Genomic DNA, 12711 nt, shown 5'->3' on the forward strand with positions numbered 1-12711 from the left:
CATTCAATTATCCGTGTTTTGTAAACAATCGTTCACGTTTGAAATGATAATATATAAATTAAATTTCTCCGAAGTTGTAGTTATTCCCTATTTTACAATCGATTGCTACTTTTTAATTAAGTTTACCGCAATTAAAATAGTACAATCTATCGTTCGTAATAATCGGATAATATCTTCGGTTTTGTATTCATGCTGTTAAACTGTTTAAATCATGCAGGCTTTTCGGGTACACTGTATTAAATAAACTTTTTTTATACAAAATTGGACTAATTCGACTTGTTAATTAATTCCTTTACTCTTTTGAGATTTATATTTTCATTTTTTTCAGTAGTAGAAAAAAGAACTGAAATAGATAAAATTTTGGTTGACTGACTTTTTGAATTTCTGGTATCCTTTAATCATTTTAACTTATATAATCTGTGTCAATGTGTACGCGCGCGCAGAAACAATTGTACATTATATTATGTAGTATTATAAAGAATTTGGAGTCTTAGCTTTATAAATATTTTTATATAACCAATAGGTATGAGGCATAACTCGTATATACAACCGAAGATGAAGATAATAAACGATAAGGCAAAGGAACGGATAATAATAATCCATCTATTTACGTACGAAATCGTTGAACGAGATAAAAACTCTCGCAGAGAACCCTCACGATTTAAGATAATTTGTGGACGATTGAAATCGGCGTAACTTTATGCATAATAAGCATTTTAAGATTTTGTTCTGCCATCTCAAATATCGGTAGTGCTCCACTGCGTCGCCGCGATGTTCAGATGTTGGACGAGTCCATTTCAGTAACTAGTAGGGGAGTAAGCTTGACTTTTGAAATTTCATGGATGAGTGATTGATGGGTTGCGTTTTATATGGGACACTCTGTATATGATGGAAAAATTACCTTAAATTAAGATTCTAAACAGTCACGTGAGAACAAATTCAGGCTCTGTTAAGGAACCGTCGCTATCATCCGAATATGAGGCTTTCCAACCTTTATCCAGATCTCGAATAGAAGGTTTACGTGCGTGTTAGAATGTAATTTGCATAACATTCAGTTAAAACTAAATGTTGTATAGGGTATGTAAGATCAAACATATGCATTTATTCTTTAGTATGTCTTCGTCAGCTTAATTTTCAGTATTGAATAAATCTTTACATCATTTCTTTTTCTTTCGAGCTGTAAATACGGTAACGTAAAATTCACAAAATTGAAAACGAGGACCACATAATATAAAAATCTTAAATAATAAACTAGAAAACTTCGAAATTCTTATAACATTGTTTTCTTAGTTTACGTTGGCTTAATTTGTATCGATATGTTACACCATTGTGTCTGGATCAATATAATACGTAAATTATAACAGTTAACGTCTTGAGGACAAATAAAGTACCGGATGTACGGATAGTATATGAATGAAGACAAAAGTAAGTTCAGCGGAACAGACATTTTAACTAGCAGAGTACAAGTAGTTATAAATGAAGTAAATAGATTTATGGTTAGGTTAATTGGAAAATTCGTCACCGTTTAATGGTGGTAACGATTTAATGATTCATTGCTTTAAAATTTTAACAGGAATTCTATGAAATATTTTTTCTGATTTAAATAGTTATTTATTCAGCCGAAATTATAACAAGAAAGAAGACTGATATATTAAAATTGTTTTAAAATATTAGTATTCTTCAAGCTCTTTTTATGTCTTATTACTGTTACTGAATAATTATTATTTTTTAATAATTGGTTTAAAGAATATCTTTTGTTCATATATATATATATATATATATATATATATATATATATATATTCGGGCGGCTGAAAAGTAACTTACACCCACTCTAAATTTTTTTATAATTGAGAGATAACTGGATGCGGTTTGTAGCATTCTTCCTTATATCGAGGGGCTGTTTCAATGAATGTATACTTGTCTGTTTTTTATTTTTGGCGCCTGGGAGTTGGGGACTCAAAAATAACCTAAAAATTTTAAATGGTCTCACTTGAAAAAAAATTTAATAATTAATTTTTTCAATTATTAATTAAGTAATGACATTTGTGGTCGTCATTTTGTTTTAAATAGTCAGAATTCAGTTTTTTTGATATTGTTTTGCTTGTCTCGCAAGGCCTTTAAAACATGGTATCACATGACCGTATGTCCCATTTAAAAGTTTTGAGCCGCCTATGCCCTCCCGCCACCCTAAAGGCCGAATACTCTAAATTGAAATTTACTGAGTTAGCCTCTCTTATCGTTAAAGATTTCTAGAGAGATGCCAACCCCATAGGGGAAGACACCTGCCTTGTGATTCTTCCGGTCGCTAGATCACCATCATCTCCCCCGTTCCTAGTCCTGATGGGCTTTAACGGAAGTAGTCTTTCGTTCTCTAACTTTTTACATCTCAGAGTAATAAGCCTGGCCTCATTGAGATGCCACCGATGTAAATGCCGCGGTAAAGATTTACATCGGTGATTTTTAAACTCAGCTTTTGCCTTCGCTGTAGACCTCATCCGGACATCTGGAATGTTCTACATCGTTGTCCGCTGAACTAGCTAACCGAGTTCGCGAAAGCACAACCCCGCGCCTAGTTGTACTTTTACTGAGCCATTTTCTTGTAAATGTTTCATAAATTCGAGGCGAATTTAAAAATATATACCGCCAAAAATGTTATTTGCAACAACGAAATTTAGTCGTAGTTCCGTTAGTGAACTTAAACTTCAGTTTATACACCTAAGTTGTAGTATCTAAGTTTTAGTTTTATACACCTAAGTTGTAGTTGTATTATCTCTTTGTTTCCAAAGAGATAATCGGAATACCCTTAAATAACAAAAAAATTAAATGGGGCGGTACAGCTGTAGTTCTTGCTATCTGAAACAAACACTCTGTTGATCTCCATTTTGGACTGGACGATCAGAATTTAGTTTTAATTGCATCACTTTTTTCATCACATTAAGCTCTTAAAAATTATATATCAAATCATCATTAGTCCCGTTTGAAATTTTTAAGTTGTCCCTCATCCGCAGCTCAGAAATCAAAAATAGTGAAATATGAGTGATTGAAGTAGCCTCCTCGGTACAAGAAATAATGTCGCCAACCGCATCCAGTTATCTCATTTTTAAAGAAAAATAGAGGTTTAAGTTACTTTTCAGCTACCGGTTTATGTGTATATATATGTTGCAAAATAATTTTATATATATATATATATATATATATATATATATAAAATTATTTTGCAACATAAACTTTAAAACCAACAAAAATAACTTTAAATGTTGGCAAATAACGGAAAAGATCTAATTAGTTACGTCTAGTGCAGTGAGAAAGGTGTGTACATATTTCATCTTATAGGCAAGTAATAAACAAATAGATAATGTTTGAACTTTATTACTGTTTCTCCTTCTCCTTAAAATACGTAAATTATTACAAATGGATTGGCTGAAGATCTCTCTGTTTTCTGAACTCCACCACTCGAGTGAAAAATAGATTTATTATTACTGATTTAGAAGTTTTCGAAATTTATAAAAATTTCTAGAACATATATGTAATAATTATCTCAGATTATTAGTGTACGATCGTATTAAAATGATTAGTCAAATTTTAACTTTAAAAAAGTATTTTTAAAAAAGTACTTTAAATTTTTAATAAATTTTTAATTTTTCGTCATATAAATGTACCAATTAAAGTCGTTTTTTTTTATAATCGTAAGAAAATTACTAAGGAATTCGATTTAAATTATGAAATTATTATTATTGAAATTTCATTATTAAAAATTATTTATAACTTTTTATTGATTGGTCTTAATGAAAAAAATCTATTTCGATCCTTAGAGTGTTTTAAATGATATCAGCCGTCTTGTATGTGTCTGAAATGACGACGATTAAGCGATTTAGGGGTAATAAAACGCAGTAGTAAGCGTTTTTGAGCAAAGAAAACTTAATACTGTCTGGCCACCCGTTTCAAAGTATGTTAATAAGCGTTACAAGTTCACGGTGGTGGAATTTCACACATGATGGAAGTTCACACATGGAATTTTTACTGTGTAAGATTTGAATACAATCAAGTACTATCAAGTAAAGCTGATTTATATGAGATCTGAAATAGACAGCAGGAAGTAGGGGTCATTCCTGTACATCCAGTTCGAAGGAAAAGATGAAGGACATGATGTTTTAAATAGAAATCCCCGAAAATCTACAGGTGGTAGATAATGTAAATAATTTAACGGTTTTGATGAATAACTTAAACTTATTTCCTCTGAAGCTGTATTACTACCAGGAATTATCCACAGTAGTCTATGATAACCGGAAAGAATACGGGAGAGACCAGTAAATATTAATAAGATTTTCCCCATAAATATGTAAAGCGCAGGGAAATTTTCGGTTGGTTTACCGACCATTTGTTTGGAAAAACAATTTAGAGTGATGAAATATTATGTGATGGTACGTCGTAAATCTCCATAAATATTATTAATGTGCAGAAGAGTACCTTACGGTCATTGCTGAAAAATGCAAAATGTTTTAAAATCATATAGCATGACAGTCTCACACTTTATGGCTTTATTCATTATTTGGAACATAATTAATGGCGTGCGGTATTTAAATATGCTTCAAAGTATAGTTTATGGTACTTTACAATTTTGGAACAACCTGAATTACTTCATTCCCATGCACAATAGTGTTTCTCCACATTTGCACTGACAGCCTCAGTTTAACTTGAGATCCGTTTATTGGACGACGGCTGGATAGACGTTGTACATAAGAATGACCTCCACTGACTACCCCTGTAACTTGTTCATTTATTGGAAATGGAAAGAAATTTATTGGAAGGGGAAGGAGATTTATTATACCAAATCTCAAACTCCTGATCAATCGAGTTGCGCAATCGGCATCTTCTAGACGGCATACAATTACGATTTATGATAAAATCAGTTACATATTCCCAAATGTTTATAGAAACTTATAAAGAAATTCTAGGGTTTCATTAAATTTTAATATATCGGGAAATTTTTTATATTTAAGCTTCTAATCCCTATCAGTTTCACTGAAAACGATCAATAATTAGAAAATGAAAATAAAAATTAAAGAGTCTACAATTTTTACGGAATAGATTATGTGTGAATTTTTAGAAAAGAGAAGGAGTAAAGATCAGCTTGCAACTTCTGAACATTCTTCTTATATTACATAATTATTCTTACAGCAAACATTGATTAAAACTAATCATCAACGACCTTTATAATGTAGAAAACCGTAATACATTATGGCACATATAAGTTCAGTAACATTGATTTTTAATTATACAATTTGCATTTATATTGGTTATTAACGACAAATAAGCTCACTCACAGTTTTTAAATTATTAATCGGTTTTACTGAAAGACAATCGGTTAAGTTTTTATTGTTCAAATATGAATTGGGGGAAATGATATTCGACAAGGTTTATTTAATATTAACACAGAACTCTTAACATATCTCCGCATGACTCCCTACGAATCAAACTGAACTCCGTAAATGATTTCCCGAACCATTACGTCAAATTTTCTAACTGATTCTTTAATTTTTCTTCTTTTTATGCATTTATAATGAATTTTTGAAGTAATCAAAAATTCATTATAAAAAAAGGAAAGGGAAAGTATTGTAATCGTCCAGTTTGATAATATTTTCACCGGATCTTGATATTTTAACACCTAAGGAACCCAAAAAACCGAATGGAAATTTTCCGAATATTAATGTTTGTATGTACGTGCGCACGCATGTAAGTGAGTGTGTGGGTGTGTAATAGAAAGCGAGAGGGGTGGAGGGATTGATGGCGGGAGGGAAGGAGGTTGTGCGCGTGCGTGTAAGAGAAAGAGAGAGTGGGAGTGAGAGAGTAAGTAAGTGAGCGAGGGAGTGTGTGTGTTCGGTGTTAACCTCTAAATCACCTTAGTGTACTGATTTTAACCAAACTTGGTCAAATTACTTCTATGTATATATATATTGATGCCAATAAATTTTCAACTTAAAAGGTCAACGGGTTGAGGCTGTAGAGCCAGATCGCTCTCAGTATCTTGAAATTTCGCGTAATTAAGGTCATATTTTTCTTAGGAACATTTGTAATTAGAAAATATTAATATAAGCAAAAAAATTTTGCAAATTCGCATCCCCACCCTCAAAAATACTCTAAACTACTGCTATGTTGTGACGTCACAGGTGAACGGTAGATTAAATAAATTAATAATATTTAAAATATAAAAAAATAACAGTCTGGCTGAGTCTCGAACTCGATCACCCGGTTAACTCGATACCTGGTGCGTTAAGCCTTGTGGCTAGGTCAGTCCACCCCCACACAAGCGAAATTTGTTCGATATAATTTCTGGTATTACTTTAGTTTAGTTAGTGCCGACTGTCGCTTCTAGTACTGCCACACCCGCGAGAATTAAATATGGTATGAGCGCGCGCTTTTATTAGAATCATTGAATTAAAAAAAAATAAAAAAAAATATTATATTTAAATAAAATGATATAATATTTTAAATTAAGTTGTATGCATGTGTGTGTGAAAGCCGTACATCAGAAACAACCCACAGTTATAGAACTTTCAACACACACACACACACACATACACTGACAACACAGTTGTCCTACAACTGTGTTGTCATCTATTTGAAAATGGATTAAAAATTGTATTTTTTAATATTTTTTTTAGTAACACTGATAACCAGAATAACTTAAAACATGTAGTTTGTTAAAATAAAACAAAAAAAAAATTAAGTGACTCATTGATAAATTATTAAAAATTTGCACATATTCGTTTCTTGTAGTACACAACACATTAATTATTGTTAAAATTTCAATAATAATTCATATAAATTATTGATTAGATAAAATTAATAAAAATAAAGGTTTGAATTATTATATATTTTACACTAATACCTTATAATAATATAAGAACCTTACTGAAACAATTGGCTAACAATAAAAGAAACATTTAAAAACGTGGAATTGTTCAAACCCATTTGGAAACGTTCCAAATTGTGATGTCTATAACTCACAACAATCCTTTCTTTTCTCTCCCTTTTCTGTTTTTATTGTAGTTCACGGTATTTTCGTTTGTTTATTATTATTTTATTATTATTACAACTCTCTTTTTATTATTTTTAAAGGTATAAATTTTCCCACAGAAATGTTATTTCTTATCACACTAGTGAAGCTAATCTGACAAATAGTTTTAAATACTTAAATGATTTTTCTTGTTTAATTTTGTTTTAATACTGTGCAAACTATACAATGTAATATGATACCCACAACTATAGATTTACTTAAGCCCGGTTTCAGACAGAGAAGGTAACCTTATTGATCATCAGAAGAATTTTTTTTTTTTAATTGTTTTGAATATAAATCTGTCAATATTCTCCCATAAAATTACTTGTAAAAAATTAATGTCAAATTATCTGAAATTATTACATAAACTTGTAGAGTTTATAAAGTAATTAGTTTATTTCTGATCTGAGAAATAACGTTCTATATTGTAGTAATTAAGTTAAAATATTTATTTTAATCCATACTACTTTACTAGTTAATGAGCTAAGTAGTACAGTCGAATTAAAATTTAAATTACATTTACAGAAAATTGCACTTATGTTCGGTTCATATTACAAACAACGGTTTGGTAACCATGTGAACTATCTAGCGCCAAATCTCCTAGACAACAGTGAGGATGTCCGGCGACTTAAATGCCTTCACTTGCTAGACCTGGGTTAGACTGAGTGACTCTTGGGTTGGGACGTCATCCCTTAAGTGATGAGCATTTTTTCCATTCCTTGATGAAAAGTTTAATTTCCTTTCATAAGCTAATTACATTTCTGTTCTGTTCTTGTTTTTCTTTTTCTTGTAATAGCCTAGTAATTGATTTTTTTTTTGTTATAGTTTTACGGACTTTTGTACTTGTATGGAGTAAATCTGTGAAAGTGCATTTATACTTCTGTTTTGTATATGTATGTTTTATTGAGGGGATTCATTAGAAACCCCTTATTAAGCGCTTATTGTAATTAGGTAGATTTCATAAGAAAACTACCTGTTGTAATGGATACCATGATTCGACTTCCGAAAAATTTCGACATATCTTCGTGTTCCACATCCCCCAGATCCCACAACCACCGTTAGTTCAAAAGTTTATTTATACATTTATATATATATTTCACTTTCTTGTGGACACGTAAATGCCGTGGTTTTGCGCCAATCACGTTCAAATTGATACATAAAATATACGACCCCCAAAATGTCAGTTGAGTTTGTTAATGGGCAAAATTGGATCTCGGTGGTGGAAATGGGGGAGCTTTTTCGAAAAATCAAAATATCGCTATATCTTTCTTATTAAGTAAAATATCGAATTTGTTTTAAATTCTTACTATTTTTTTTTTTTTTTTTATATAAGGACCAAAAACTTATTTAAGTAAATAAGTTTTTTAAGTAAGTAAAGTTTTTTTTTTTAGATATCACCAACCATTGGCCCAAGGGGTGAAAAATGGGGTTTCGAAGACATAAAAAAATCATACCTCCCTTAATAGGCTCAGTATCGAATCGGTTTTAAGTGGTCGTTAGTCATGTAAACATTACCTAAAATTTTTGTCTGATACAAGTTTTGATACGAACAACCCTTACGACAAAGGATGACCAAAACGTTGCTGGAATTGTAAAAAGATGTGCTTGTCGTATACAAAACATGTGAAACTTTTTTACACATGCAACCATTGTCGTATTGAGTAAATGTGATGTTTTTCTTAACTTTAAAGTGGAATTCTTTTTTATTCCCTACGTATCACCGGTGAAATCTACCTCCTCCTTCCGGAGTGCCGAAATGGATTTCATTTAATTTACTTATGATTTCTTTTTGGAACTCTGATTTACTTACAATTCGTTTATTGTAAATGTGTTAATTCAAAGAGTGTTGGTTCAAACAAAGATACAATCAACTAATATGATAACACTTCGTAGAAACTTGATATTCTTTAATGAAGTAATTCAGAATATACGACTATAAAGAATAACAACTTTACGTAATTACATACAAAACGAAAAGCAAATCATATCTTTAAAAATCTTTCATTATAATATAAAATAAACGAACTAGAAATGTGCAAAGAAAAGTTATTAACTGATTGGAAGACACTGTTCAAATGTAATTTAATTTTGACACATCAATACATTTCTTTCTAGTTTGAAAATAAAACCCCCGGCATCGTATTATGAGGAAATTCCTGTGTAACAATAGCAACAGCGCTAGTAACAACAACAGCGCTAGTCACAAAAGAAAACTGTTAATGAGAAACAGAAGATATTTAAATATTAGGAAAATAGTTTCGTAATTCTTTCAGTTTGAATCGATTCATCATAAACAATAATCACAGTGTTAAAAAAAATTCTGTGAGCACAATAAAATCATGATTACTTCTTCCAAAAAAAAAAATTGTGTTTAACTATCATCTTGTTATCGTACTGGTAATTTAATTAAGTTAAATATCAGGTTGTTTAACGTATTGGGCGTTTGGAGGCCAAATTTAAGAATACATTAATTGTTATTGGAAAATAACATTGTGAGACCACATACGCACAATTTTTTTCAGTGACCTTCTGCCATTTTTCCGACAATCCCATCGTTAACAGAACTTCTGCGGTTTCTAGTCAAAAAATTGTGAAACGTGGTTTCCACAAGCCTTTTTTTTGAAACTATCTTAACATCATTCAGGAAGTTCTGTTGAGATCGAAACAAATAATAGTCTGACGATGCCAGATTCGGGCTATATGGTGGATGCATAAAAAAACCTCCCAGTCAAGTTCTCTCAATTTCTTGTGGGTCATTAAAAATGTATACGGTCTTGCATTATCAGTGTGGTATACGACGTCCATTCTGTTGACTAGACAAGGCCATTTCTTTTGAATTTCTAATCGCGATAATTGTCGACAGTACCGGTCTGAGAATATTGTTCTGCCTGACAGCAGCAGCTTGTGTGATACATATTGCGCGTCATTCTCACCAAACGCACAGTATAACCTTCCTGGGCGTCAATGTGGACTTGCCATGGACTGTGGAGCTTCTCCTATCTTCGACTACGATTATTTAGCACTTTGTTGTCGTCGTAGACTATCCACTTTTTATCTCTACTGATCAACCGCTTATTATTTTGTTTATTTATTGTAATTTATATTAATGTTTGCGCAACTGTTTGTAAATAATTACAACTATTGCCTATTATTATTGACGAAACCTATTCCGCACTTTCAGTTTCCATGACTATCGCAAAATAAATTTAATTATTGTAACTTTCAGAAACTTGGTGCCTTTTAAATAATTAATTCTAATTCAAATTGTAGTAAATATCAGTATACAACATGTACCGCTGCGTATAAAAAAAAACAATATTTCACAAGCACACGTAGTTTACATTGGAACTATTAATCACATAATATAAATTTAGTAAATCCCTCCAAATCGGAAAAACTAAATTTAGTTAATAATTTTTTGTAACTTAAAATATAATTAATTAAACAAATGAAATCTCTACCATTTATTTTCATATATATAATAATTTCGAATATATGAGTAAATAAATTATAAATATAAAACAAATTATAACATAAAGAAATCCCTTTCAGCACGCCGGACGGCGGAGGTAGATTTAATCGGTGCTAAGTAGAGGATAAAAAAAAGAGTTCTACCTTAAAGTTAAGAAAAACTTCAAATTTACTCAATACGACAATGGTTACATGTGAAAAAAAGTTTCATAAGTTCAGCATATGACAAGCCCCAACATCTTCCAATTCCAGTAATATTTTGGTCATCCTTTGCCGTAAGGGTTTGTCGTATCAAACATTGTTTCAGACAATAGTTTTAGGTAATGGTTAGAGGACTAACGACCACTTTAAACCCATTCGATATTGAGCCTATTAAGGGAGGTATGATTTTTTTTTTGTCTTAGAAACCCAATTTTTTCCACCCCTTTGGGCTAATGATTGGTGATATCAAGAAACTTTACCTACATAAGTTTTAGGCCCTTATCCAGAAAATAATAGAAACTTTAAACGAATTCAATATTTTATTTAATAAGAAAGTTATAGCGATATTTTGTTTTTTTAGAAAAAGTCCCCCCCATTTCTACTCCCATGGTCCGATTTTGGTCATTAATAAACTTGACCGAGATTTTGAAACCAGTTATTTTTAAGGAACAATTTGAAAGTGAATGGCGCAAAATTAAGGCAGTTAGGCAATTATTATGTCCACAAGAAAGTGAAATATATATATATAAACTTTTGATGTGACGGTGGTTTTGGGATCTGGGGGATGTGAAACGCGAAAATATGTCAAAATTTTCCGGCAGTCGAATCATGGTACCCATTATAATAGGAAGCTTTCTAATGAATTCTTTCTAAAATAACATAAAAAAACACGTGAAATAATTTTAAGATAAATACATCAAACAGAAAAAATGATTACGAAATAATTCACAATTCAAAAACCGCTACTGTAAATTATTTTGATCACATATTTATGAACACGTTTAACCTGATGCAGATTTTTTAAAATTTAATTTAATTAATAATGTATAGGCAAAGTAATATTGTTTCCATAAAAGAAAATCTTTTATGAATATTTTGAATAAACTGATTTAAAGATTTTTCCCTTGTTTCGGTAATGTATTAAAAATGGTAACGAATGCATAATTAGATCCTTTTTTCGTAAGCTAACTTATTTTCGTTGAGTTACACGGAAACAGTTACGGTATCTGGTTTGATAAAGGTGGATATTGTTATCTTTTAAAAACAAGTGACCATTTTTATTTTTTATTTTTAGCAAAGAATACACACTCATAAATGTAAATACAAAAATAATATATTTAATTTTACACATATGTCTGTGCACGATTCATACTTATGATCACCAGAAAATGATCTAATAATCATTTTTGTTTCTTAAACGTCGTTCTAATTTTTTGAGGGAGTTCTAAAACATGGCATTACAATTTATATGGGAATAAATGTAACATAATTAATGTTTAATAACGATGATTAGCTTAACTTTTCAATAATGTGATTATTAAACAACTAATTCCAACCAAATCAACCAAAGAGACATTAGCGCTAAACATCCCGTCTTTATCAGTGTTATCCATACGAAACGTAAAATACCGAAGAAGGAATCAAGGATAAGGAAATAGATGGACTGGTACGAAGTAAACAATGCAATCCGAATATTAGCTTAAGGATTTCTCCTGGAAGCAAGAGCCTACCCTGTTCACATTTCTTCAGAAGTTTTAACAATACAAAAAATTGTTAACCCTTGTAGAATAAAGAGCAACTTCCTGACTGGTAAACAACTTATCAGTTACAGTATGCCGCGGAGGGCACAGCGGACAGCCTAATAGGTCCCCAACCAGTCTGTAATTTCAACCGTGGTTGCCTGAATCTGGTCCAGAAGTTGATGATGCCGCAGAGAACTCCGAATCAGAATCGCGGTTCCACCATTGGCCCTCCCATCTGGGTGATTCGTCACATACACAGAATAACCTTGAAGCCTGAGGTAGTACCAGTCAGTAAAGTGAGTTATTCAGAGTATCTAAAGAAACAGGCTCATTTTCCTGGAAGTTGCATTCTTTGGATTTGCACGAGTATTCTACTGTATTTTAAACACTTCAACCTGACTCTTAACTAGAAATTAGTGCATCAATCGGCCATCGGTCGTCTTACATTGTCCTTATA

General features: G+C 31.4%; 1 protein-coding gene across 2 annotated transcripts in view; it reads left to right on the plus strand.

Annotated features, from left to right (window-relative positions):
- LOC142324433 (A-type potassium channel modulatory protein KCNIP1) overlaps positions 1-12711 on the plus strand; it is a 445118-nt gene that overhangs the window by 169238 nt on the left and 263169 nt on the right. The window lies entirely within an intron of this gene.

This window comes from Lycorma delicatula, chromosome 5, assembly GCF_047948215.1.
Source record: "Lycorma delicatula isolate Av1 chromosome 5, ASM4794821v1, whole genome shotgun sequence".
NCBI lineage: Eukaryota > Metazoa > Arthropoda > Insecta > Hemiptera > Fulgoridae > Lycorma > Lycorma delicatula.